Below are 25474 nucleotides of genomic sequence, written 5' to 3'. Positions count from 1 at the left end.
ACCTCTTCCACTCTATGAACTTATTAAAGATTTAGTTCCTGAATGCTTTGCTTGGGAAGATAAACATAAGCGGGTTTTTATAAGGCTAAAACAAGCACTGCAAGAGCTGCCTGCCTTAGGGTTACCCAAATGATCAGGTTCAGGTTGATCCGGAAACTTTTTTTTTTTTTTTTTTGCGGTACGCGGGCCTCTCACTGTTGTGGCCTCTCCCGTTGCGGAGCACAGGCTCCGGACACGCAGGCTCAGCGGCCATGGCTCACGGGCCCAGCCGCTCCGCGGCATGTGGGATCTTCCCGGACCGGGGCACGAACCCGTGTCCCCTGCATCAGCAGGTGAACTGTCAACCACTGCGCCACCAGGGAAGCCCGATCCGGATACTTTAAGGTGAGATCGCCACTGGAGGCAAAGTGTATTAGCCCTTTTAAGTTCGAAAAGAGATCTCTACTTAATAGATTAACTTTAGGTTATTCAAAACCTTTTACTTTATTTGTGCATGAAAGGCATAGTCAGGCCGCGCAGAACTGTGTGAGCATGGTAGTAAACATAGGCCTATTGCCTGTTATAGCATACAACTTGATTCAGGTGCTTTTGCCTGTCTCAGTTGTCTTAAGGTTATAGCCACAACTGCAAACTTAGTGGAAGCCTTGGCAGATTTGACTCTAGAAAATGAAATTTATTTGCAAACTCCACACGTTGTCCACAGTCTTCTTAACGCTGCATTGACAACATTTCTCTGCAAGTGTCACTAGATTAACTTCCTGTGAAATCCTGCTTTCAACACCTAATCTTTAAACCTTACAACGTTCTCAATCCTGCTACACTACTACCTCTGACTCACAAAGGTGAGGGCCATGACTGCAAGGTAACAGTGTCCCATGGGAATTCCCTGGTAGTCCATTGGTTAGGACTCCGAGCTTCCACTGCAGGGAGCGCGGGTTCGATCTCTGGTCGAGGAACTAAGATCCCACGAGCCACATGGCACGGCCCAAAACAAAAACAAAACAAACAAACAGAAAACAGTGTCCCATTTTGTGACACCGTGTCCTGAGTAAAGATGTTACCAAGTCCAAGCTTGCTCTGCTTGCCGCACGACAGGCCATAAATCGGAGATGAGGTGTTGGGGCAAGGAATGTGACTTTATTCAGAAAGCCAGCAGACCGAGAAGATGGCAGAGTAAAGTCTCAAAATAACCATCTTGTCGGGGTTTGGGTGCCAGTTTCTTTTATCATACAGAGATGGGGAGGAGATGAGGAGGTAAAGTAAGAAGGCCATAAGTTTTGCGAATAGCCCCTGGAATGGCCATCCTCGGGGAGGAGATGTGTTAATTTCTTCTTAATTGTAGCCATCCACAGGTGGACGGAGTCCATATGTTTCCCTGAACAAAGGCACTTTGGTTTAACATTCAGACAGAGGGACAGGGTTCCCCGAGGCAGGCCATTATGTACAGGTACAGACAGTATCCTTTTAGTGAACAAAAGCAGCGGAAGGCAAAGGTTAAATAAAAGGAACAGATCCAATGTGTAGTCCGATTTGGCTCTTCCCTGTTACAATTCCCTACTGTCAATGTCCATTCCACAGTCTTGTGGATAAAAGGGGGTGACGGCCCTTCTAATTGCTTCATCAGGTGGATCTTTCCGGGAGTGTCCACCATTGGTGCCAGTGTTCCAAACGTTGGGTTTTTGGTTTTTTGTTCCTCTCTGGAAAGTGTCTCCTTTACACCTGTAGCCTTAAAAAAATATTCTCAGCCTAAAAGTTGAGAGTTACGATCTCTTTGATGGGAATTTGGAGGGCTTCAAGCCTGGGAGGCATCATCTCAAGTTAAGGACTTTAGCGCTTTGCTATGTACGGGAAGATGCAAGAGTCTGGGCTCACTGAAACCGTTCATTTGATCTGTACCTCAGCTGTCCGGGGCCTCTGTCCTGTATTCTCATATCCTGAGTTTCGTCAGGGCTCACCGGCTCACGTTGGGGGGCTGCGGTCACTAATGACTGATGTGTCAGGAAATATTCCATTTCTCAGATCCTCTCCTCTTGGTCAGGATTTTGACCAATATTTGGGAGACATTTCAGGATCAAATTTTGTCCCACGGCACTGGGAGGCTCATCCCAGGTCAGGGGAGAATTCTTGATATGCCACTCCAGGTGCTAGTTTTTGGATTAGGCCGTATTGATAATTAAAGATCTTTTGGATCCTCTATCTAATTATGATCCAGGAGACATTTTCCCTTGTTGCTTCCTCCCGTACCTAGAATCACACTATTACAATTATTTCATGTTATAAATGTGGTCTATTTCCTCAAGACGTTTAGCCATTGAAGTATTGTTGGAGGCCTGGTTACATACTGGGTACTGTAAGAGACACCAATCTTATAAAGTAGACAGGATATAAGTAATGCAGCTAGTAACGTTAACAAAGACACAGTACAGCAGGGAGACACAAAGAGCAAACAATCTGGAAACAAAGAACAATGATCAGTATAACTACTTGTAATCCAGTTGCAACAGCGAGCGACCAGAGGTACCATAACTGATTTAGTGAGCCATCCGCTGTTTCAGTGTACCAGCAGTGCGTACTTAGACAAGCATGGCTTAATCTTTGAGACAAGCATATGCTACTGGCAGGATCACCCAGGTAGAGAGAAAAAGATAAATGTTTCAATTCTGCTTACAAGGGTATAATTTAACAAATGACTGTAAATCATAATTAGTTTAAGGGGAGAGTTTTGCTTACACCTGGAAAACAGATTTAAAACAGTCATTTTTCAGATAGAAACCATAAAAATTATAACCATAATTATAACCAAAATTATAACCATAATTATAACCCTTTTACCCAGGCATGTGCAACTAATCGTTTTTGTTAACAGCTTTATGAAGCCATCAGGTTTCCCATTAGAATTCTTCAAGTTCTTACCCAGTTCACCTTTACGGTTTGAAAATCAGAAACTTGTATTTATCCAAAGGACCTTTCTATAAATCTTCTTGAAGAGGAAGCATTTTTGCAAAGGCATCAGAGTGAAACCATGACTGTGTACAATGGTGAAAGACTTAAGAAGGCACGTTTAAATCTGATTACAGTGCAATTGAGAAAGTAACGTGGTTACTGCGGTGACATGCAACACTTTCAGATAATAAAGAGAATTCTGACTGGTAACATTTTACCAGGACATACCAAATTTTAGGAACTCCATATAATCTGTAGAATACCTGTGTCATTTGGCATACAATATAACCTAAGAAGATTTATTGCTTATTTGACAACACTTCCCATGTAATTCAACCTAATTAGTTAATATCTCTCTTTGGGGTGTTTCAGGGGCCCTTTGAAGCACCCCAAAGTTAGCTAGAGGTCAAAGGAACTTCATTATAATTTGATTTGGGAAGTTTTGTCAAAAAAATAAGAAAAGGGTTTAAAACAGTCAGATAGGATCACGTGTCACTGTGAAACAATAGTTATTCACTTAGCCAAAGTAACAATAAAAGATTTCAAAGGCAAGTACAGAACAGATCTCTTAAAAGGTAGAAAAACTTAAAATCTGGTATCAAAGGCAGTCCAAAATCTTAAGAAACCTTGTCTTCTTAACAGAGAGAAAAGCGAAATTCAAGTTGTGCACCAGCTTACTTTTAAAATTTATTTACTCAATTAAACTGATTTTAAACTTAGTCCTGACCACGTACAGAACTCTTTTTTTCAGGGTCCACTTTCCATAAACCTTCTGTCACTTACTTTAGCACAATTCTGACTTTCAAGTGGTCAAATATCTGGAGAGATTAATTTTAGATAGACCTTCCTAAAAGATAAGTATTTTAAAAAGTTCACCTAAAGCTCTTATCTCATTTGCATTTTCTTTCCTTAAAAGTTTCTTCACATCAAGTTATTTCCTTGCTGACAAATTTGCAACAGATATGACAAGATTTTATTTAGCTTATATTAAACCTAGGCACAATAAAAGTATTATACTTAATGTTGATGACTCTAACAGCATGTCTATATTAATTAGATCAACAAACGAACGTTAATACCAGGTCTTAATTAATACTGAATATTTCCCAGTTCACATGAACCTGAAGCTCATTTAGTTCAGTTTCTCTTGTATTTAGAATAGTTTGGTGTGTAAGTGCTTACTTTTCTTTAAGCCAATTAAATAGAGCTCATCCACAAATCAACCTCAGCAATGTTATCCAAAGACAAAGACACATACAAGGACACAAACATACAGAGACGTCATGGTTGTCATTTCAGGATTTCAGCACTGAGTCAGGTACAGCCATGTGAAGCCCATCAGTTTACAAAAAGTGGTTGGATTCAAATTAGGTTTCTGGCAGATGGAACAAATCAAACTCACTTGTCTAGATGGCTGAATTTTTACAGAAAAGACACTTAGGTTTTTTATTTATCCTTGATAAGTCAGTTTCTAAATTACTTTACCCTCTTTCAAAAAGGTGCATTTTAAAAAGATGGCAGAGATGAGAGTTCCTGAGAAGACCAGAAAGGACATTTGCATCTCAAAGATACAGGCAAGTTTTTCCTAGGATGACTTTGTTTCCCCTTTGTTTAATATTTACAAGCCTCTTAAGATAAACAGGGAGGGTTTGGGGAGTGGTATCTATTGGAGAGTCAATCAACTCGTTCCCCACTGTCAAAGTTCCCTGGGACTTCCCCACTGTCAAAGTTCCTTGGGGCTCCTGTGGGGAAATTAGAATCGGACTCCTCAAGTCCAAGGGAGTCCCCTGGCCTCTTATAGGATGTCCGCACAAGGGAACTTGCCCTGCTGTGGATGTGGCTCCTAGTCCAAATTGGGTGGCTTGTGGAGTCTTAGATGGTGATACTAAATCAGGCTCCTGTCCTCTGGGGGTTAACACAGAAACTTCTATTTGATCCCCGTGGGTAGGGGAAACAGGAGGTGGTGAATATGATGGCGGCATGGGGGGAGGGTGGGCAGGTGGAACAACTGCCGGTGCAGCTTGCTGTTTTGCAAAACACTTCTAACTGCGAGATCCTATAAAAATTGAGTGAGCCATTTAGGGGCTACCGCCCTTCTGATCCTATATTTTGGGTCCACACCCTATTACAATAGTATACATGTCTTTCTTAGTCATAGGCTCAGGGCTATGTTACACCCATTTATCTACTATAGGCCCCAAAGGGCTCTCCTTCAGGGTTGATGGAGTATTTCCCATTTTGTACACCAAAACGCAAAAGACGCAAACAAATTCTGGCATCAGTGCACACAAAACCAAGACCAAAACCAACGAACCAGTTCCCAAATCGGTTCTGAGGGGGTGTAGTGGTGTAGAGAGCAGCCGTCTGGTGCAGAAGCCCACAGGCAGCTAGGAGGAGCTGTGTTAGTCCAAAGGCTCCGGGACACATAGTCCATTCTCAGCCCAGAAGGAGCAGCCAGGGGGAACCAGTGGGAGGGCTTGACTAATTGAGCTTTGTGCCTGCTATAAAGCTTATTGTTTAGCTCTTGGCCAGTAAACTATGGAGGGTTTGTACGTGGCTGCATAAATGGGTCTAAGAATGATGGACAAGTGTGGTATTCGTTGCCTCCAAAGTGTGGAGAGACCTAAGTAAGATGTGTTGGGCTTGCTATAGTGTGTTGGGGGGCTGAATAGCTAACAGCTGAGGTTTAGCTGCAAAAGGAATTTCCTGGCTTTTAGAGGATCAGTTAGTGCCCAGAAATTTAATAGTTGTGGACAGCCCTTGCATTTTATGTGGGGCAATAAATAGCCCACCTGTATGTTATAGATGGGTCACCAACCATGTTAGGGCCTTGTGCACCAGTCTCCTGAGGGGCTGTGGATTAGAACATCAGTATAGTGCCAGACGGTGCAAGGGGACACCAGGTCTTGCCAGCAAAGACTGTGGGCAATAGCTGGGCTGTTAAGATAGCCAGTAGGCAGACAGGTTAAAACATACTGGGTGCCTTCTGAAGTAAAAGTAGACTGCAGCTGGGACTCCTTAATAACTGGTACTGAATAGAACATAATAGCTAGATTGTCACAGCAAAGTAATTCCCTGGAGCCCTTTGGATATCCTTAATGAACTGGACAATGTTGGAAATGGGAGCCTTAATAGTGGGGATCAACATTTATATTTCAGTAGTTGATTATAAGTCACCACTCATTAATAGCAGGCTTTAATAGCAGCCAAATGGTGAAATTGAAAAGGAGAAATGGTGTGTTTAATGACTTCTTCTTTTCATAAATTCTGAATTATGGGCTGCAATCCCACAGCCCCCTGTCATACATGTTATTGGGGGATATTTACTGTCTTAGGTGGCAGTCTTATGGGCTCCCAGTTTCAGCTTCCACCAGGAAGGCCAGGACTTTGGGTTTGTTCCAAATGGCGTTGCAGTACATCAAGGCATCCATAGCTGAAACGGGAAAGGGCAGGGCCAAAGGGTCTACCACCACTAAAAGATTTTTAATAAAGATTGTTTCAATAGTGACGTTCAGTGGAAGTTGAATGCTTTCTACTCCCCTGACTACTATGCCTTGTAATCTAAAGTGTGGCCCTTGCTTATAATTGGAGGGGTTCCCAGGAGGCACTGTAATTCGAGCTCCAGTTGTCAATGAGAGCCATAAGAAAAGCTGTTTATGTGTGTCCCAAGGATAATTAGAGAAGTATATGGGCAAGTGTCCCAGAGGAGGGCCACGCTCCAGGGACCTGCCAGGTCCCTAAGGCAGAGGCGTTGGCAGAGGTCAGGGTACAGGATTCGGAGAGGTGATGGCTACCCATCACTCCAGTCTCCGGAAGAGTCTGCAGCGCCTGAGCAAAAATTTCTAACTTGTGCTTGGGCGGTCTCAAGTTTACGTCATTAGGGACCCCCGATCTCCAGAGCTGCCCATACAGGGAGGTCTGTTAGTCATCTCATGAAGGATGGAGCTGTGTGATGGCACCACCCCTTGGTGGAGACCAGTAAGGGTCCCAGAAGTCACTATATCCCTTAAGGTCCTCTGTTGGGTTCCTGGCCAGTGGGGCAGCCGGGCCCATGTGCCTTTACTGGCAAGCGAGCTTTGGGGCTTCCGAAAACTTATCTTTTTCGTATCCAGCTACAACATGGATGCAGTCCCACGCCTGCTGTGCTGTATCTGACGTTTCATGGCTTTATAGTTAGGGGGAACACCCTTCTCCGCCTTCCCTTGGACAAAGTTTTCTAGAAAAATTGGCCTTTCTATCATGGTATAGTTACATGTCTCTGTTTCTTGTTCATGCTGGTCATCCGATGTTTTGGTGCAATGGATGGTGACAGGGAGCACCTGGAATGGAGTCTCCTCTTCCTGACTCATACGCTGCCACTTCCCGTTTAGGGTGTCCCAGTCAGCCTGGGTGGGGTTAAGGGATGATTTGCAACAGCAGCAAGAAATGCAGCAACATAGGAGGCACTTACCTCAGCGGCATTTGCCCGTTCAGGGTACCATGATGCCCCTGGTACAGCTACCTCTATCATCGGTTAGGGCTGTGTGGGGGACTCTTGGATGTAAGTTTAGGGTATAGGATGGTTTGGGGTAATAGTAAAGCTGTGTAGAGACTGTGTATGTGTGATCTGGGGAGAGGTGAGGGGCATGAGTGCCTTTGTGAGTGTACGGTTGGTGTAGCATGGTGTGGCTGGGTGGTGGGCTGCTTCTGGGTGTTTTGAGGCTCTGTGTGCAGGCATTTGAGGAGAGGTAGGGGTATGCATTTTCACGCTTTGTGTGTTGGATCCGTGTGTATTCGGAGTGCAGGGGTTATACACATGCTCATCCTGTAGGGTAAGAGTCCAGGGAGTGTATTTTTGGTGTGGAGGAACTTGCAGAGATTGGGGTTGTCAGTGTAGACTGGGGCCGCCAGCTGTGTGTGTCATCCGGGGATATGACAGAGGCGGTTTATAGCGTCTCAAGAGGGAGATGGGTGTGTGTTTGTGTCGGGGGCGTGAGGTCAGGATGTGCTCTGGGGAGTCTTCAGGGGCAGGTTGGAAACATTGCGTCTCTCTGATGGTATGTTGTGTTCGTCTCAGCTTCTGAGGCATTGTACATACGTGGATGTTGACAGCTGTGTGCGGGCTGTATGTGTTCTATTTGGATTTTGGGGGGTTGTGTCTTCTATTAAGAAGTCTGTGAGTTTGGTTTGAATATATTTGGCTATTGTTGAAGGGCTTGTGTGTTTGCATTGAGGGGTTATATGGGGTTGGGTGGATTTTTGTGGGGTATGAGGATTTAGGTGTTTGATTATCAGGGGCCGTTGGGGGTGTGTTCTTGTATTCAAGACTGTGGCTGTGATTTTATTGGGGTTTGTAGTGCATGTATATTGGAGCAGGAGGGTTCTGGGCACACAGTCAGGCATTTGCTCATAAGTAGGGAGTTTGTGTGTTTGAGGATGTTTGGAGCTCTGTGGGGCTCTGTGATGGTGGCACAGGTGACTGTGGGCAGGTGGACTGTGTGTTGGGCTGGAAGGGAAACTCGAGGGCCTGTTGGGGACTGCGAGGCGCCCATGTGAACTCCCACGTGGACTGACCTTTGCTCCTTCTGATCTTCTATGGCTTGTACGCATCCTGATCTTCTGTGGCATCTGCTCCCCTGGAATGGCCAGCGATACTCTGCTCATTCTCAGCCAGATGAGTCAGGAAATGTCACTTCCTCTGGCAGCTGGATGTGCCTCTTGCAAGTGAGTGGTCCTGGAGTCCAGGGTGCAGGACTGGTGGACAGATGCAGAGTGAAGCTGATTCCCCCATGAGCCCTCTCCTCAGTGAGGTGGCCAGGAGGTCAGGGCTGTATCTCCAGAAGGTCAGACATGGCCAGTCCTCTCTAGAATGTTCTGGAGAGGCCAACTCGTTGAACGCACCCTGCCAGGAGATAAACAGACCCTGAGGACAATTCCTAAGGGAGAAGTCTATACCTACCCATCTTCCACTTTCTCCTTTGGATGGCCTCTACCACAAGGTAAAAGCTAAGCCCCCTCACACGGCCTTTCTTGGCCTGGTCTTACTGAGCGGCCAGTCTCTCCCCACATCCTGGCTCACTATGGGCCCTCTGGTGATACCAGCTAGAGGGCTCCCTGCATGTCAGTTCTCACCTCCTTCCCTTGGCCCATGCTGCCCTTGCTGTTTGTCCTGCTCTTACTCTCCCAAGGCTGTTAAGTCACCCTGTCCAGGTGGGAAGGATCCACTGAAAATGCACATTTGAGTAATTACTGCATCACCTGAGTCTCTAGCATGTACCAGGCACTATGATGCTTGCCAAATCCATAAAAACCCCACAAAGCGGATATGCTATTAGTTGAACTTTGCAGGTGATGAAGCTGAGGTTCAGAGGTGAGCAAACATGACCAAGTACCCTGTATGTACCTGAATATCAATCAGACTGGTCAACGTATCCAATAAAGCCAAACATTAGTCTGATCAGTAGGCCTAGGTGCAAGGCTGTAAAGGTGCAAAATATGTCCCAGCACGAGAAAGAGCAGTGCCAAGTACCCCAGCAAAGAAGCAGTGTTCATATCTTGCTTTCTTAATCGAAATAACTGCAAATCAACCCACAATTTCCTACTCTGTTAATAGGAGAAAAATACCAATGTGCGTTGTCCTGTAAAACTACCTTAAAAGAATATGTATGATCCCGAGTGCGTTAGTAATGACCCCAAATCATCATCATGAAGTTGGGATACTTCTTAAAACACTGCAAGTCTTACACACTGGCATATAGAATCTGTAAAGTCAGTTCTTCGGGTAATGATGGTAGATAGAAGTGGCCCAGAAGGACAGAAGACAGAAAATAGAGCAGAAACTGTTTGTCCAGAGGTGACAATGGGTCATAGCCAAGGTTCAAGCATTACGAGGGAGGTGGTGAAAATAGTAATGGGCATAGAGTGTAACAAGTCAAGGATATCTAATGTAGTTTCTAATGAATGTTTGTGAAAGACATATAACTAAAAAGATAATAGGCTGGGAGGTGAAATAATACAAAACATTTGATATATTTTTTACAAGGATAAAAGAAGATAGAAATGAACATTAAAGAAGTAGGTCTTTAGAAATAGAAATAGAATATAGAAAAACTATAAGATGGTTAATAACCTCACAATATGATGAGGCAACTTAGATTTATTTTGTTGAAATAAATTGGTAGACTATATTTACAGTAGTTTTAAGTTTAAAGAGAATTTTTGAGCAGAGTATTGAGTTCCCATATACCCCCGCACATCTATTCCCCAAACCACAGTTTCCCCTATTATTAACGTCTTGCATTAGTGTGGGGCATTTTTTTACAATTGATGAGCCAATGTTCATACATTATTATTAACTAATATCCATAGTTTACATTACAGTTTACTCTGTTGTATACCCTATGGGTTTTGACGAATGTATGACAAGCATTGACCATTACAGTATCATACAGAATAGATTAAGTGCCCTCCGTTTTCCAGGATGTCATATAGCTGAAATCATACAGCATGTATGCATTTCAGTTTGGCATCTTTCATTTAGCAATATGCGTTTAGGGTTCCTCCATGTCTCTTCCATTTAGTACTCTTATAGCTCAAGCTGCCATAACATAATACTATAGGCTTAGTGACTTTAACAACTCACAGTTCTAGAGGCTTGGAAGTCTAAGATCACGGTGCTGGCCAATTCAGTGCCTGGTGAGGGCTCTCTTGCTGGCTTGCAGACAACTGTCTTTTCACTGTGTCCTCACATGTTGGAGAGAGACAGAAAAAATTCTCTGGTTTCTTCTTATAGGGGCACTAATAGAGCCTAATCCTCATGACATCATTTAATCTAATTATCTGCCAAAGGCCCCATCTCCAAATACCATCACTTTCTTAGAGCTTGAATATATGAATTTTGGGGGAACAGAATTCAGTTGACAGTCTCATTCTTCTAACAGTATAAAATATGACTAATAAAGAAAGCTCATCATTAAATTATCTCTTTTCTAGCAATACATAGATATTTACGTGCTGTTTTAAACCATTTATATTTTTTATTTTTACATCTTTATTGGAATGTAATTGTTTTACAATGGTGTGTTAGTTTCTGATTTATAACAAAGCGAATCAGTCATACATATACATATGTTCCCATATCTCTTCCCTCTTGCGTCTCCCTCCCTCCCACCCTCCCTATCCCACCCCTCTAGGTGGTCACAGAGCACCGAGCTGATCTCTCTGTGCCACGTGGCTGCTTCCCACTAGCTATCTATTTTACGTTTGCTAGTGTATATATGTCCATGCCACTTTCTCGCTTTGTCACAGCTTCCCCTTCCCCTTCCCCATATCCTCAAGTCCATTCTCGAGTAGGTCTGTGTCTTTATTCCTGTCTTACCCCTAGGTTCTTCATGACATTTTTTTTACATATTAATTGGAGTATAATTGCTTTACAATGGTGTGTTAGTTTCTGTTTTATAACAAAGTGAATCAGTTATACATATACATATGTTCCCATATCTCTTCCCTCTTGCGTCTCCCTCCCTCCCACCCTCCCTATCCCACCCCTCCAGGTGGTCACAAAGCACCGAGCTGATCTCCCTGTGCTATGCGGCTGCTTCCCACTAGCTAGCGACCTTATATTTGGCAGTGTATCACAGCTTACCCTTCCCCCTCCCCATATCCTCAAGTCCATTCTCTAGTAGTTCTGTGTCTTTTTTTTTTTTTTTTTTTTTGAGGTACGCAGGACTCTCACTGTTGTGGCCTCTCGTGTTGCGGAGCACAGGCTCCGGACGCGCAGGCTCAGCCGCCATGGCTCACGGGCCCAGCCACTCCGCAGCATGTGGGATCTTCCTAGACCGGGGCATGAACCCGTGTCCCCTGCATCGGCAGGCAGACTCTCAACCACTGCGCCACCAGGGAAGCCCCAGGTCTGTGTCTTTATTCCTGTCTTACCCCTAGGTTCTTCATCACATTTTTTTTCTTAAATTCCATATATATGTGTTAGCATACGGTATTTGTCTTTCTCTTTCTGACTTACTTCACTCTGCATGACAGACTCTAGGTCCATCCACCTCACTACAAATAACTCAATTTCATTTCTTTTTATGGCTGAGTTATATTCCATTGTATATATGTGCCACATCTTCTTTATCCATTCATCTGATGATGGACACTTAGGTTGTTTCCATCTCCGGGCTATTGTAAATAGAGCTGCAATGAACATTCTGGTACATCACTCTTTTTGAATTATGGTTTTCTCAGGGTATATACCCAGTAGTGGGATTGCTGGGTCATATGGTAGTTCTATTTGTAGTTTTTTAAGGAACCCCAATATTGTTATCCACAGTGGCTGTACCAATTCACATTCCCACCAGCAGTGCAAGAGTGTTCCCTTTTCTCCACACCCTCTCCAGCATTTATTGTTTCTAGATTTCTTGATGATGGCCATTCTGACTGGTGTGAGATGATATCTCATTGTAGTTTTGAGTTGCATTTCTCTAATGATTAATGATGTTGAGCATTCTTTCATGTGTTTGTTGGCAGTCTGTATATCTTCTTTGGAGAAATGTCTATTTAGGTCTTCTGCCCATTTTTGGATTGGGTTGTTTGTTTTTTTGTTATTGAGCTGCATGAGCTGCTTATAAATTTTGGAGATTAATCCTTTGTCCGTTGCTTCATTTGCAAATATTTTCTCCCATTCTGTGGGTTGTCTTTTGGTCTTGTTTATGGTTCCCTTTGCTGTGCAAAAGCTTTGAAGTTTCATTAGGTCCCATTTGTTTATTTTTGTTTTGATTTCCATTTCTCTAGGAAGTGGGTCAAAAAGGATCTTGCTGTGATTTATGTCATGGAGTGTTCTGCCTATGTTTTCCTCTAAGGGTTTGATAGTTTCTGGCCTTACATTTAGATCGTTAATCCATTTTGAGCTTATTATTGTGTATGGTGTTAGGGAGTGATCGAATCTCATACTTTTACATGTCCCTGTCCAGTTTTCCCAACACCACTTACTGAAGAGGCTGTCCTTTCTCCACTGTACATTCCTGCCTCCTTTATCAAAGATGAGGTGACCATATGTGCGTAGGTTTATCTCTGGGCTTTCTATCCTGTTCCATTGATCTATATTTCTGTTTTTGTGCCAGTACCATACTGTCTTGATTACTGTAGCTTTGTAGTATAGTCTGAAGTCAGGGAGCCTGATTCCTCCAGCTCCGTTTTACGTTCTCAAGATTGCTTTGGCTATTCGGGGTCTTTTGTGTTTCCATACAAATTGTGATATTTTTTGCTCTAGTTCTGTGAAAAATGCCAGTGGTAGTTTGATAGGGATTGCATTGAATCTGTAGATTGCTTTGGGTAGTAGAGTCATTTTCACAACGTTGATTCTTGCCATCCAAGAACATGGTATATCTCTCCATCTATTTGTATCATCTTTAATTTCTTTCATCAGTGTCTTATAATTTTCTGCATACAGGTCTTTTGTCTCCTTAGGTAGGTTTATTCCTAGAAATTTTATTCTTTGTGTTGTAGTGGTAAATGGGAGTGTTTTCTTGATTTCACTTTCAGATTTTTCATCATTAGTGTATAGGAATGCCAGAGATTTCTGTGCATTAATTTTGTATCCTGCTACTTTACCAAATTCATTGATGAGCTCTAGTAGTTTTCTGGTAGCATCTTTAGGATTCTCTATGTATAGCATCATGTCATCTGCAAACAGTAACAGCTTTACTTCTTCTTTTCCAATTTGGATTCCTTTTATTTCCTTTTCTTCTCTGATTACTGTGGCTAAAACTTTCAAAACTATGTTGAATAAGATTGGTGAGAGTGGGCAACCTTGTTTTGTTCCTGATCTTATTGGAAATGCTTTCAGTTTTTCACCATTGAGGACAATGTTGGCTGTGGGTTTGTCATATATGGCCTTTATTATGTTGAGGAAAGTTCCCTCGATGCCTACTTTCTGCAGGTTTTTTATCATAAATGGTTGTTGAATTTTGTCAAAAGCTTTCTCTGCATCTATTGAGATGATCATATGGTTTTTCTCCTTCCATTTGTTAATATGGTGTATCACATTGATTGATTTGCATATATTGAAGAATGCTTGCATTCCTGGAATAAACCCCACTTGATCATGGTGTATGATCCTTTTAATGTGCTGTTGGATTCTGTTTGCTGGTATTTTGTTGAGGATTTTTGCATCTATGTTCATCAGTGTTATTGGCCTGTAGTTTTCTTTCTTTGTGACATCCTTGTCTGGTTTTGGTATCAGGGTGATGGTGGCCTTGTAGAATGAGTTTGGGAGTGTTCCTCCTTCTGCTATGTTTTGGAAGAGTTTGAGAAGGATAGGTGTTAGCTCTTCTCTAAATGTTTGATAGAATTCACCTGTGAAGCCATCTGGTCCTGGGTTTTTGTTTGATGGAAGATTTTTAATCACCGTTTCAATTTCAGTGCTTGTGATTGGTCTGTTCATATTTTCTATTTCTTCCTGATTCAGTCTTGGCGGGTTGTGTATTTCTAAGAATTTGTCCATTTCTTCCAGGTTGTCCATTTTATTGGCATAGAGTTGCTTGTAGTAATCTCTCCTGATCTTTTGTATTTCTGCAGTGTCAGTGGTTACTTTTCCTTTTTCATTTCTAATTCTATTGATTTGAGTCTTCTCCCTTTTTTTCTTGATGAGTCTGGCTAATGGTTTATCAATTTTGTTTATCTTCTCAAAGAACCAGCTTTTCGTTTTATTGATCTTTGCTATCGTTTCCTTCATTTCTTTTTCATTTATTTCTGATCGGATTTTTATGATTTCTTTCCTTCTGCTAACTTTGGGTTTGTTTTTTTTGTTGTTGTTGTTCTTCTTTCTCTAATTGCTTTAGGTGCAAGTTTAGGTTGTTTATTCGACATGTTTCCTGTTTCTTAAGGTAGGATTGTATTGCTATAAACTTCCCTCTTAGAACTGCTTTTGCTGCCTCTCCTAGGTTTTGGGTTGTGGTGTCTCTCATTGTCATTTGTTTCTAGGTATTTTTTGATTTCCTCTTTGATTTCTTCCGTGATCACTTCGTTATTAAGTAGTGTATTGTTTAGCCTCCATGTGTTTGTATTTTTTACAGATCTTTTCCTGTAATTGATATCTAGTCTCATAGCGTTGTGGTCAGAAAAGATACTTGATACAATTTCAATTTTCTTATGTTTACCAAGGCTTGATTTGTGACCCAAGATATGATCTATCCTGGAGAATGTTCCATGAGCACTTGAGAAAAATGTGTATTCTTTTGTTTTTGGATGGAATGTCCTATAAATATCAGTTAAGTCCATCTTGTTTAATGTATCATTTCAAGCTTGTGTTTCCTTATTTATTTTCATTTTGGATGATCTGTCCATTGGTGAAAGTGGGGTGTTAAAGTCCCCTACTATGAGTGTGTTACTGTCGATTTCCCCTTTTATGGCTGTTAGTATTTGCCTTATGTATTGAGGTGCTCCTATGTTGGGTGCATAAATATTTACAATTGTTAAATCTTCTTCTTGGATCGATCCCTTGATCATTATGTAGTGTCCTTCTTTGTCTCTTCTAATAGTCTTTATTTTAAAGTCTATTTTGTCTGATATGAGAATTGCTACTCCAGCTTTCTTGTGATTTCCATTTGCATGGAATATCTTTTTCCATCCCCTTACTTTAAATCTGTATGTGTCTCTAGGTCTGAAGTGGGTCTCTTGTAGACAGCATATATATGGGTCTTGTTTTTGTATCCATTCAGCCAATCTGTGTCTTTTGGTGGGAGTATTTAGTCCATTTACATTTAAGGTAATTATCGATATGTGTGTTCCTATTCCCATTTTCTTAATTGTTTTGGGTTCGTTATTGTAGTTCTTTTCCTTCTCTTGTGTTTCTTGCCTAGAGAAGTTCCTTTAGCATTTGTTGTAAAGCTGGTTTGGTGGTGCTGAACCCTCTCAGCTTTTGCTTGTCTGTAAACGTTTTAATTTCTCCATCCAATCTGAATGAGATCCTTGCTGGGTAGAGTAATCTTGGTTGTAGGTTTTTCTCCTTCATCATTTTAAATATGTCCTGCCAGTCCCCTCTTGCTTGCAGAGTTTCTGCTGAGAGATCAGCTGTTAACCTTATGGGGATTCCCTTGTGTGTTATTTGTTGTTTTTCCCTTGCTGCTTTTAATATGTTTTCTTTGTATTTAATTTTTGACAGTTTGATTAATATGTGTCTTGACGTGTTTCTCCTTGGATTTTTCCTGTATGGGACGCTCTGTGCCTCCTGGACTTGATTAACTATTTCCTTTCCCATATTAGGGAAGTTTTCAACTATAATCTCTTCAAATATTTTCTCAGTCCCTTTCTTTTTCTCGTCTTCTTCTGGAACCCCTATAATTCGAATGTTGGTGCGTTTAATGTTGTCCCAGAGGTCTCTGAGACTGTCCTCAGTTCTTTTCATTCTTTTTTCTCTATTCTGCTCTGCAGTAGTTATTTCCACTATTTTATCTTCCAGGTCACTTATCCGTTCTTCTGCCTCAGTTATTCTGCTATTGATCCAATCTAGAGTATTTTTAATTTCACTTATTGTGTTGTTCAAAAAGAGGAAAAGAGGAGAAAATCATAAATCTTGCTCTCAAAGTCCACCTCCTCAATTTGGGATGATTCGTTGTCTATTCAGGTATTCCACAGACGCAGGGTACATCAAGTTGATTGCGGAGCTTTAATCCGCTGCTTCTGAGGCTGCTGGGAGAGATTCCCCTTTGCCTTCTTCGTTCGCACAGCTCCCGGGGCTCAGCTTTGGATTCGGCGCCGCCTCTGCGTGTAGGTCGCCGGAGGACGTCTGTTCTTCGCTCAGACAGGACGGGGTTAAAGGAGCCGCTGATTCGGGCGCTCTGGCTCCCTCAGGCCGCGGGGGAGGGAGGGGCACGGAGGCGGGGCGAGCGTGCTCGGCGGAGGCCGGCGTGACGTTGCGTCAGCACGAGGCGCGCCCGTGCGTTCTCCCGGGGATGTGGTCTGTGGAGCCCGGGACCGTGGCGGTGGCGGGCAGCACAGGCTCCCGGGAGGGGAGGTGTGGAGAGTGACCTGCGCTCGCACACGGGCTTCTTGGTGGCGGCAGCAGCAGCCCCAGCGTCCCACGCCCGTCTCTGGGGTCCGCGCTTTCAGGCGCGCCTCGCGCCCGTCTCTGGAGCCTCCTTTCAGCAGCGCTCTGAATCCCCTCTCCTCACGCACCAGGAAACAAAGAGGGAAGGAAAAGTCTCTTGCCTCTTCGGCAGCTCCAGACTTTTCCCCGGACTCCCTCCCGGCCGGCCGTGGCGCACTAACTCCCTTCAGGCTGTGTTCACGCCGCCAGCGCGCTCTGACTGAAGCCCGAGCCTCAGCTCCCAGCCCCGCCCGCCCCGGCGGGTGAGGAGACAAGCCTCTGGGGCTGGTGAGTGGCGGTCGGCACCGGTCCTCTGTGCGGGAATCTCTCTGCTTGGCCCTCCGTACCCCTGTGGCTGCGGTCTCCTCCGCGGCTCCGAAGCTTTCCCCCTCCGCCACCCGCAGTCTCCGCCCGCGAAGGGGCTCCTAGTGTGTGGAAACCTTTCCTCCTTCACGGCTCCCTCCCACTGGTGCAGGTCCCGTCCCTATCCTATTGTCTCTGTTTATTCTTTTTTCTTTTGCCCTACCCAGGTACGTGGGGAGTTTCTTGCCTTTTGGGGGGGTCTGAGGTCTTCTGCCAGCGTTCAGTAGGTGTTCTGTAGGGGTGGTTCCACGTGTAGATGAATTTCTGATGTATCTGTGGGGAGGAAGGTGATCTCCGCGTCTTACTCTTCCGCCATCTTCCCCCAGGCCCCTAAGGAGTTTTATTAGCAACTAATCAAGATGTTTTTTCACAAGGCTCCCGATTAGCTGTTGGTATACTAAGAGTGAATCAGAGTTAGCGTAGTTTCTGATTTCTTTTACATTGTCAATGTGGATGATCATCTTTTTACTGCTGGGGGTGGCGGTGGTGGGGAGTGAGGGAATGTTCCTTTCCTGCTCCTGATGTTTCAGTCCTGTCAAGAGAGCTCGTAGGGTCCTCTCAGCGCTGCTTCTTTACTGACTCTGCCCCAGGGTGATCAAGTGACTTATATAGAAAGCTTGACAAGAATTAAGTGAGCATGCTTGCCTTGGCTAATTCTGTTCTCTCCCTTGAGAGTGTGAGTGAGTGTCTTCTGTTTCTCTCATTCTGTGTATTACTAGTTAGTAAATCTGCCCAATTCTGCGGTTCAGTTATGTGATCATTTCATTCAAACTGGATTCTCAAGCCAGGGTTATCAACAGTAACAGGAATATTCGGCCCTCCATCTTTTCCCTTTTATCTTCTTTCCTAATTTATTCCAAACCAAATGGAATTAAGGCATTGTACTTGCTGAAAGGTAATTAGAAGTCCCTAACACTTGGTGCATTACCTGGGAACACTGAGAAATAAAAAGAAAGGAGCAGACATTTTGGAGAGGAAGATGTCCGTGTGGAAAATCTTTTGTTACTGCCAAGGAAGGTAGTCTACTGCCTTGGTCTTTAATGTATGGTGGGAGGTTGAGACCTTTGACTGTTTGAAAATATTTAGGTTTGTGCAGTAAACTGCTGAAGCTTAGAAAACGTTTAATGCATGCTGTATAAATGTGCCGTGCTTGCTGGGAGACTAATAAACGTGGAGGCTGAACGCAAGAGAAATTTACTCTCTCACAGTTGTAGAGGCCAGAAGTGTGCTGTCAAGGTGTCCGCGAGGCTGCTCCCCCTACTGATGCTCTAGGGAAGATTCTATCCCTTGCCTCTTTCAGCTTCTGCGGGTTGCCAGCTTCCTTGGCTTGAGGCCACGTCACTCAGTTTTGGTCTGTGTCTTCACATTACTCCCTTTCTGTGTCTGTATCTTCTCTTTTGTGGGTCTCAGGTATCCCTCTGCCCTTCTTGTATATTAAGGACAATTGTCATTCTATTTAGGACCCATCCAGCTAATATAGGATGGAAATCCCATCTCAAGATCCTTAATGATATTTGCAAAACCTTTTTTTTTCAAATGAGGTAACGGTCAAGGATTAGGACATGGATATATCCTTTTGGGGGCCACCATCCAACCCACTACACCAGCCATAAGATACTTTGATTTGGGCTGACGGCTGCAGCTTATGGTGTGGGAGAGTGGCTGCTTCTTTCGAGCCACTTAAGTAAAGGTCTGATATAAAGAAAAGGGGCATTAGGGAGTTGCAGGTGACTGAGCAATACCTGGAGCGGAATGAATAAGGCACCTGGAGGGTCTTTAGTATACAGAGACCTTTACCTGGCACTTGACTTGAGAGTGTGCAAGAGTTTACAGGGCAGGAAAGTCTCAGGCAGCCGTCCACCTTGCCTTCCTCTTCAGGTACAGTTTTTCCCAAGCAGGCTTGACTGAGACAAAGACTCAATTGTAAGGAAAGCATGTTTTATAGAACTTGTCGGCATTGACACATATGGTCTACCGTAGGCTCAAGTGACGCCCTTTACGTGTGGGCCCAAGCTGACACTGGATTTGTCAATTATATTGGAGAAAGAAATGTTGTCCTAAAGGCAGCCGCCTTTGGTCTATGTAGTTCCATAGCGGGAGGCAGTGAAAATGGCCATGGCGGCATAGGACTGTCAAATCTACGCCTCAGACCTGGGGGTGTAATGTCACTCGACAGAACCCATAAACAGTTCAGTACTGCAGTGTAAACAACAAGGTCATCAAAGAGGAAGGATAACTCAAGAGACCATGTGTGACAGAGGCTCAGGGCTGTGCACTGCACACGGCAAATTCATAGTGACAAATCAAGGTCAAGCTAAAAGTTTCCTCCTGGTTCGAAGTTCGCAGGTCAGAAGTTTCAGTTAAATGGCATAGACTAATGGACATTCTAGTGAGGCTAAAACCAAAGAGACTTTATCTTTCTCTCAAATGCCATTGAGTTTCTGCTATGTTCTTTGGTCAAAGTCTTTACTGGATTCCGGGAACAAAAATGTGCCTAGTTTCACTCTTCTAAGAGTGGGGGATTGGCTTGCTTTTGAGATTGTTTTTAAATTTGGGGGATAGTGCTGTAAAATCAAATTGTATCTTAGTAACTCTTTAGACTCTTTAAAAGCATGGTTCATGAGAGGGTTGATAAACTGATAAAACAGCCAAGGCCCTGAGAGACCCACACCCGTGTCAGTGACAGAAGTCCAAGCTACAGATACTGAAGGAGCCCTCAGTCCCATTCAGGCAATGAAAGCCCTGTCACTGAGAATGAACCAAATGTACGTTTGGGAGGATGGTTTATGGACATTTAGGACTTTGGATTTTTAACCCACAGTAACAAGGAAACTTGATTTCAAAATTGGGATTTAATACTTTGGAACCTTAATTCATAAGAGCGTGTAATGTGTGCCCTTTTAATTTCTCTGTGAAGAATTTGATATTGGTAAAGGTGTACTTACACATTTGCAACATTTCTATGATTTCTGAATTGTATTACTGGATGCTTTTATGTATTTAATCTTAGTTTGTCATTTGACCTCATCAAATGTCTATGGTTAGCTATGTTGTGGCTGGCTGGTAGAACAAAAAGTTGTTTCTGATCATTGGATATGAGTAGCCTTGGAGTTTATTTGAATTAATGCAATTTCTCACCCATATCAGAGACTTCTGGGATGAAACTCTAAGGCATCCACCAGCAGTTCCTGGAGGCCACTCAAACGAGTAGCCCCATAAAAGTGTGAGCAGGACTGTCTTGATAAAGGTCTATTCTTTTTCCTGAAGGGAGAGCCATATTCCATTAATTATAGGCTTAAAAGCATCGTTGAGTGGGTCAAGAGATTGAAAAAACCAGGGGAGCATTAGTGACAGTTTCCCTTCTCATTCCTACGGGTACCAGCATGTGAAAGGAATTTGATTAGTATAACTTTTAACCTCCCTGCTCTTATGTTCACTGACCCTGGCTAGGTGAGGTGACCTACCTGACGGGCAAAGTTGGGAAGAATAACTGGCCATGCTTTGCTAAGCTCTTCTTTCCTTCGTCTTGGGAGTGAGTCTGGTGACAGAGAGAGAAAAGTTCTCTGCTCCACTGTGGACATGCCCCTCTCACCTGGGTTTGCCTGGAACCAACTTGCTGCAACAAAGTGGGTAAGTCTGGATAATTCTAGAATTCAGTTGACAGACTCACTTGGCTATGTCATGAAGCCCCATTTTCCAACATGGGCTCTAACAGTAACAAGTGACATAATGTGTGGGCTCCAGTGCAAAATGAAAATATAGTGCCTCTTGTTCAAACTGCAAAGAAAAAGTCTTGTTGAAAGTATTTGCACTGGGGTGCATAGTGTCCTCCCCAAATTCATGTTCACCTGGAACCTGTGAATGTGCCCAAGTCAATTCTTTTTTCAGATAGAATCGAGATAAGATGACATCATACTAGATTAGGATGAGCCCTAAATGCGTTCTGTGGGTTGTTCTCTCTTCTCTTTTTCATACATGTCATCTTTTTCAGCAGAATGTTTGGCTAATATTGGGAAGTAACACGAGTAAGAAAGGATATGATAAGATTCCTCGGACATTCTTGTTTCTTAAAAAACAACGCTTTCTTTCTGTGTTAGAAGTAAGTTCAGATTCAAATGGAAAGCATGGCCTCCGCATCTGTTAACACCGTCACTTAGTCTTGGATGTGACCAGTAGCACAGAATTCTGGTGGAACACAGTCAGACTCCAAATGGGTTCCAAATAAACATGTCATGGAAAGCACACCATAAGCAGGGTGAGAACTAGATGTGAATGGGGCAGCAGGACTGGTGGCAGACACACACATTGCACACGTCTCCTCTGCTCACACGTATATTTTATTGTCCCATAAACTTTACTTACAGAACGCAAGTGCAAAGATAAAATCATTTAAGAATATTAAGACAGCAATATCAGAGCATGAAACCAAGCAAGTGTGGGGCCCTTCTGGGCATGGTTCCTCTGGGACTTGATAAACTGGTAAAACAGCCAAGGCTGTGAGATACCCACACCATGTCAGGGACAGGAGTCCAAGCTACAGATATTGAAGGGGCCCTCAATGCCACTCAGGCACTGAAAGCACTGTCACTGAGAATGAACCAAAATATAAATTTAGGAGGATAATTTATGGACACTTAGGACTTTGGATTTTTAACCCACAATAACAAGAAAACTTCATTTCAAAAGAAAGTGTGAGGTCTTTAAGTTTGCTTTCGTTATTGAGGGTCCTTTGTGGTTACATATCAATTTTGGAGTGGTTTCTTCTATTTCTGCAAAAACAGGGGATTTTGATAGGCATTTCATTAAATCTGTAGATAGCTTTGTGTAACATGGACATTTTAACAATAGTTCATGAACATGGGATGTCTTTCCATTTATTTATGTCTTCCTTAATTTCTTTCAATACTGCTGTAGTTTTCAGTGTACAAGTGTTTCATGTCTTTGGTTAAGCTTATTGCTAAGTATTTTATCCTTTTAGATGGTATTGTAAATGGAATTGTTCTCCTAATTTCTTTTTCAGATTGTTCATTGTTAATGTACAGAAATGCAAGTGATGTGTGTATGTTGATTTCATATTCTGCAAACAAACTTTGCTAAGTTTATTCTAATACATTTTTTGTTCTAATAATTTTTTTGTGAAATATTTAGCACTTTCTACATCTTTTTCAATAGTTTCCCTTTCAGCCTAAATGTATCCTTAAATCTAGGGGACATTTTGACCTCCATCTTAGGCTTTTGTCTTATTTCTCAACTTATTCAGTCTTAGTTATTTAGTGTTCTCCTTATTGTTTGCCACTTTGGAGAATCCAACAAAATGTTCTGCTCAACGTGAGACGTTTTTCTCTTCCGCCTCTGAACCTGAATATCACTTATTACTTACTTCATTCTCTTAGCACTTAGCATTCGAAGTTTAACGGGTGATCTTTCTTAAAGGAGGCCAATATGCTCACCGAATTCAAGACCTCTGGTGAGTTGTGTCAAGTGTATAGGAATCATATTAACTTGTTGGCTGTTAGCACCCCTGGAAACATTTCTAAAGTGGCCTTTGACATTGATATTCAGGTATATTGAGCACCACATTAAAGAGTTTAACAGAATAAGAGTAGGCTGGTCTTTCCTAAAGCAGAGTTTATTCAAGGGTGACCTTTTAGTAACCTGCATCAGGCTCATCCACATTGAGTCAGTGAGTGCCCTCAACCCCCCTAAACTGTAAACTTTTTTTTTCTTTTTTTTTTTGTGGTATGCAGGCCTCTCACTGTTGTGGCCTCTCCTGTTGCAGAGCACAGGCTCCAGACGCGCAGCACAGGCTCCAGACATGCAGGCTCAGCAGCCATGGCTCGTGGGCCCAGCCGCTCCGCGGCATGTGGGATCCTCCCAGACCGGGGCACAAACCCATGTCCCCTGCATCAGCAGGCGGACTCTCAACCACTGTGCCACCAGGGAAGCCCCTGTAAACTTCTTATACACAAGAATTATGTTTAATAGCTCTTGTTCCCCTTCCCTATACCTAAACATACCTGAATAGAAGGTGCCTCTACGAACAGGTGTTGCTTTAGTTTAAACTACATTAAGTACATGTATATGTTCATTTCCCTCTGGGAAAGGAGGCTACTTTCCACAGGATTCAAATATCAAGCCTTTAAACTTCCTTGAACCCATAGATATATAAATAGTTGCATAACTATCCTCCCTCTATACAACTCTAAGATGATCATATCAAAGTATGGTCATTAATTGTTTTTAATTGCAAACAGATAATAAGCAAAGTGTAAGGAATTTCTTCCACCAAAGTAAAGGCCAAAGTTCAAAAAGTCAAATTAATATGGGATTTGTTACTATTCTAAATAGTAAAGAACACTGACAAGAAATATCACAGTGCTGGTTGCTATTATGATCTTTTCATTTTCCATTACTGTTGTTTATATTATCTTCATGGGATTTCAGTGAAATTATCAAGGTTTTTTAATAGTCAATAAAAAACAAAATGCCTTGAAATGCCAATACAAAGAAAAATGAGTCAGAACATGAAAAAATGTTTTAGACAAGTTGACGACATATATTCTTTACTCATTTCTCTTTTTGAGACAACTTCCATCTTATTCACACCCACATGTACAATACACTGAATAAATACAACCCCATCACTCGATGGTGATAAAAAAAGGAAAGATAAGCCTGTTCCAGAAAATCCCTCTATTCCTAGTATCTTGTTGCATCTGGCAAAAAAGAGCATTTTGAAATATTCTCTAAAGTTTTGTATTTTATTTTATAATAATTTACTTATTTATCTCAATGTAAATATTAAAAACGCATGAGAAATATGTTAACATTTGGCAGTTGACTATTCTTATCTATTTCCTTAATGTTTCCTTTGCCTCCTATGATGATCTTTTGGGATAGACAGCACATACCACTCTCATACTCCCCAGACTCTACAGCCCCATACACATGCAAAATAGCTTGTGTGGCGATGTGTTAACATACACTTGGTTGAGGCAGGAAGGCTGTAGAGTACATCGTTTTTACACCTCAACATTTTAAGTGTTTTGGAAAGTAACCCTAGTTTGAGTGCAAGTTCCATCGATTTATCAAATGCATTTCAGGTATACCTAGGTATGTCCAGTCAAATGGTAAGGCTATATTACTGGGGGAATATTTACATGAGCAAGTGAAAAGAAATCAGTGAAAGAATATATTATAACCAAGAGTCAGATATAATAGGTCAATCAAATAGAATGTAGATCCCAGAAACATATCCACACATATAAGGACAATTGATTTTTCAACAGAGGTGCAAAGCCAATTTTGAGGAGAAAGGATAGTCTTCTTGACAAATGGTGCTGGAAGCATGTAGTACATGGATATAGTGCCTAGGTAGCCGTATGCAAAAGTATGACCTTTGATCCCTACTTCACACCATATAAAGAATTAACTAAATGGGGATCAAAACATAAATCTCTAAAACTTGGACAAAATCTTTTTGACCTTGGGTTAAGCCTAGAGATGACACCAAAAACAAGATCCATAAAAGAAAAGAAGTAATAAATTGGGTTTCATCTTTGGAAGCCATTATTAATAAAAGAAAAGCCACAGGTTGGAAGAAAATATTTACAAATTATATACCTGAAAAGACTTGTGTCTCTAACATGTATAGAACTCTCAAAACTCAGTAATTAGAAAAAAAAATTTTTAATTAACAATATGGGTAAGAATATTTAAAAAGAGATCCTGCCAAGGAGGTGTACGGATGCAAATAAGCACATGAAGTTGCTCGATGTAATCAATTATTAGCTCTATGGAAATGAAAGCCCCAGGAGATACCACTACACACCTATTGAAAGGCTAAACTTAGAAACGTCCAACCACACCAAGTACTGGTGAGGCAGCGTAGGAACTGCAAGTCTTTTACGCTAGTGGGACGGAGCATAGTACAGTCACCTCAGCCAACAGTTTGGCCGTGTCTTTATAAGTTGAACGTACGCCTACCGTATGACCCAGCCTTTCTGCACCTGGATATTTATGCAAGAAAAATGAAAGCGTATGTTCATACAAAGACTTGTACATGGATCATCATAGCATCTTTATTTTTACTAGACGGAATTGAAA

Source organism: Mesoplodon bidens, assembly GCF_964165515.1.
Source record: "Mesoplodon bidens genome assembly, contig: HAP1_SCAFFOLD_289, whole genome shotgun sequence".
In the NCBI taxonomy this organism is placed as follows: domain Eukaryota; kingdom Metazoa; phylum Chordata; class Mammalia; order Artiodactyla; family Ziphiidae; genus Mesoplodon; species Mesoplodon bidens.
The sequence above is the reverse complement of the archived record's forward strand: the minus strand, read 5'-3'. Positions refer to the sequence as shown.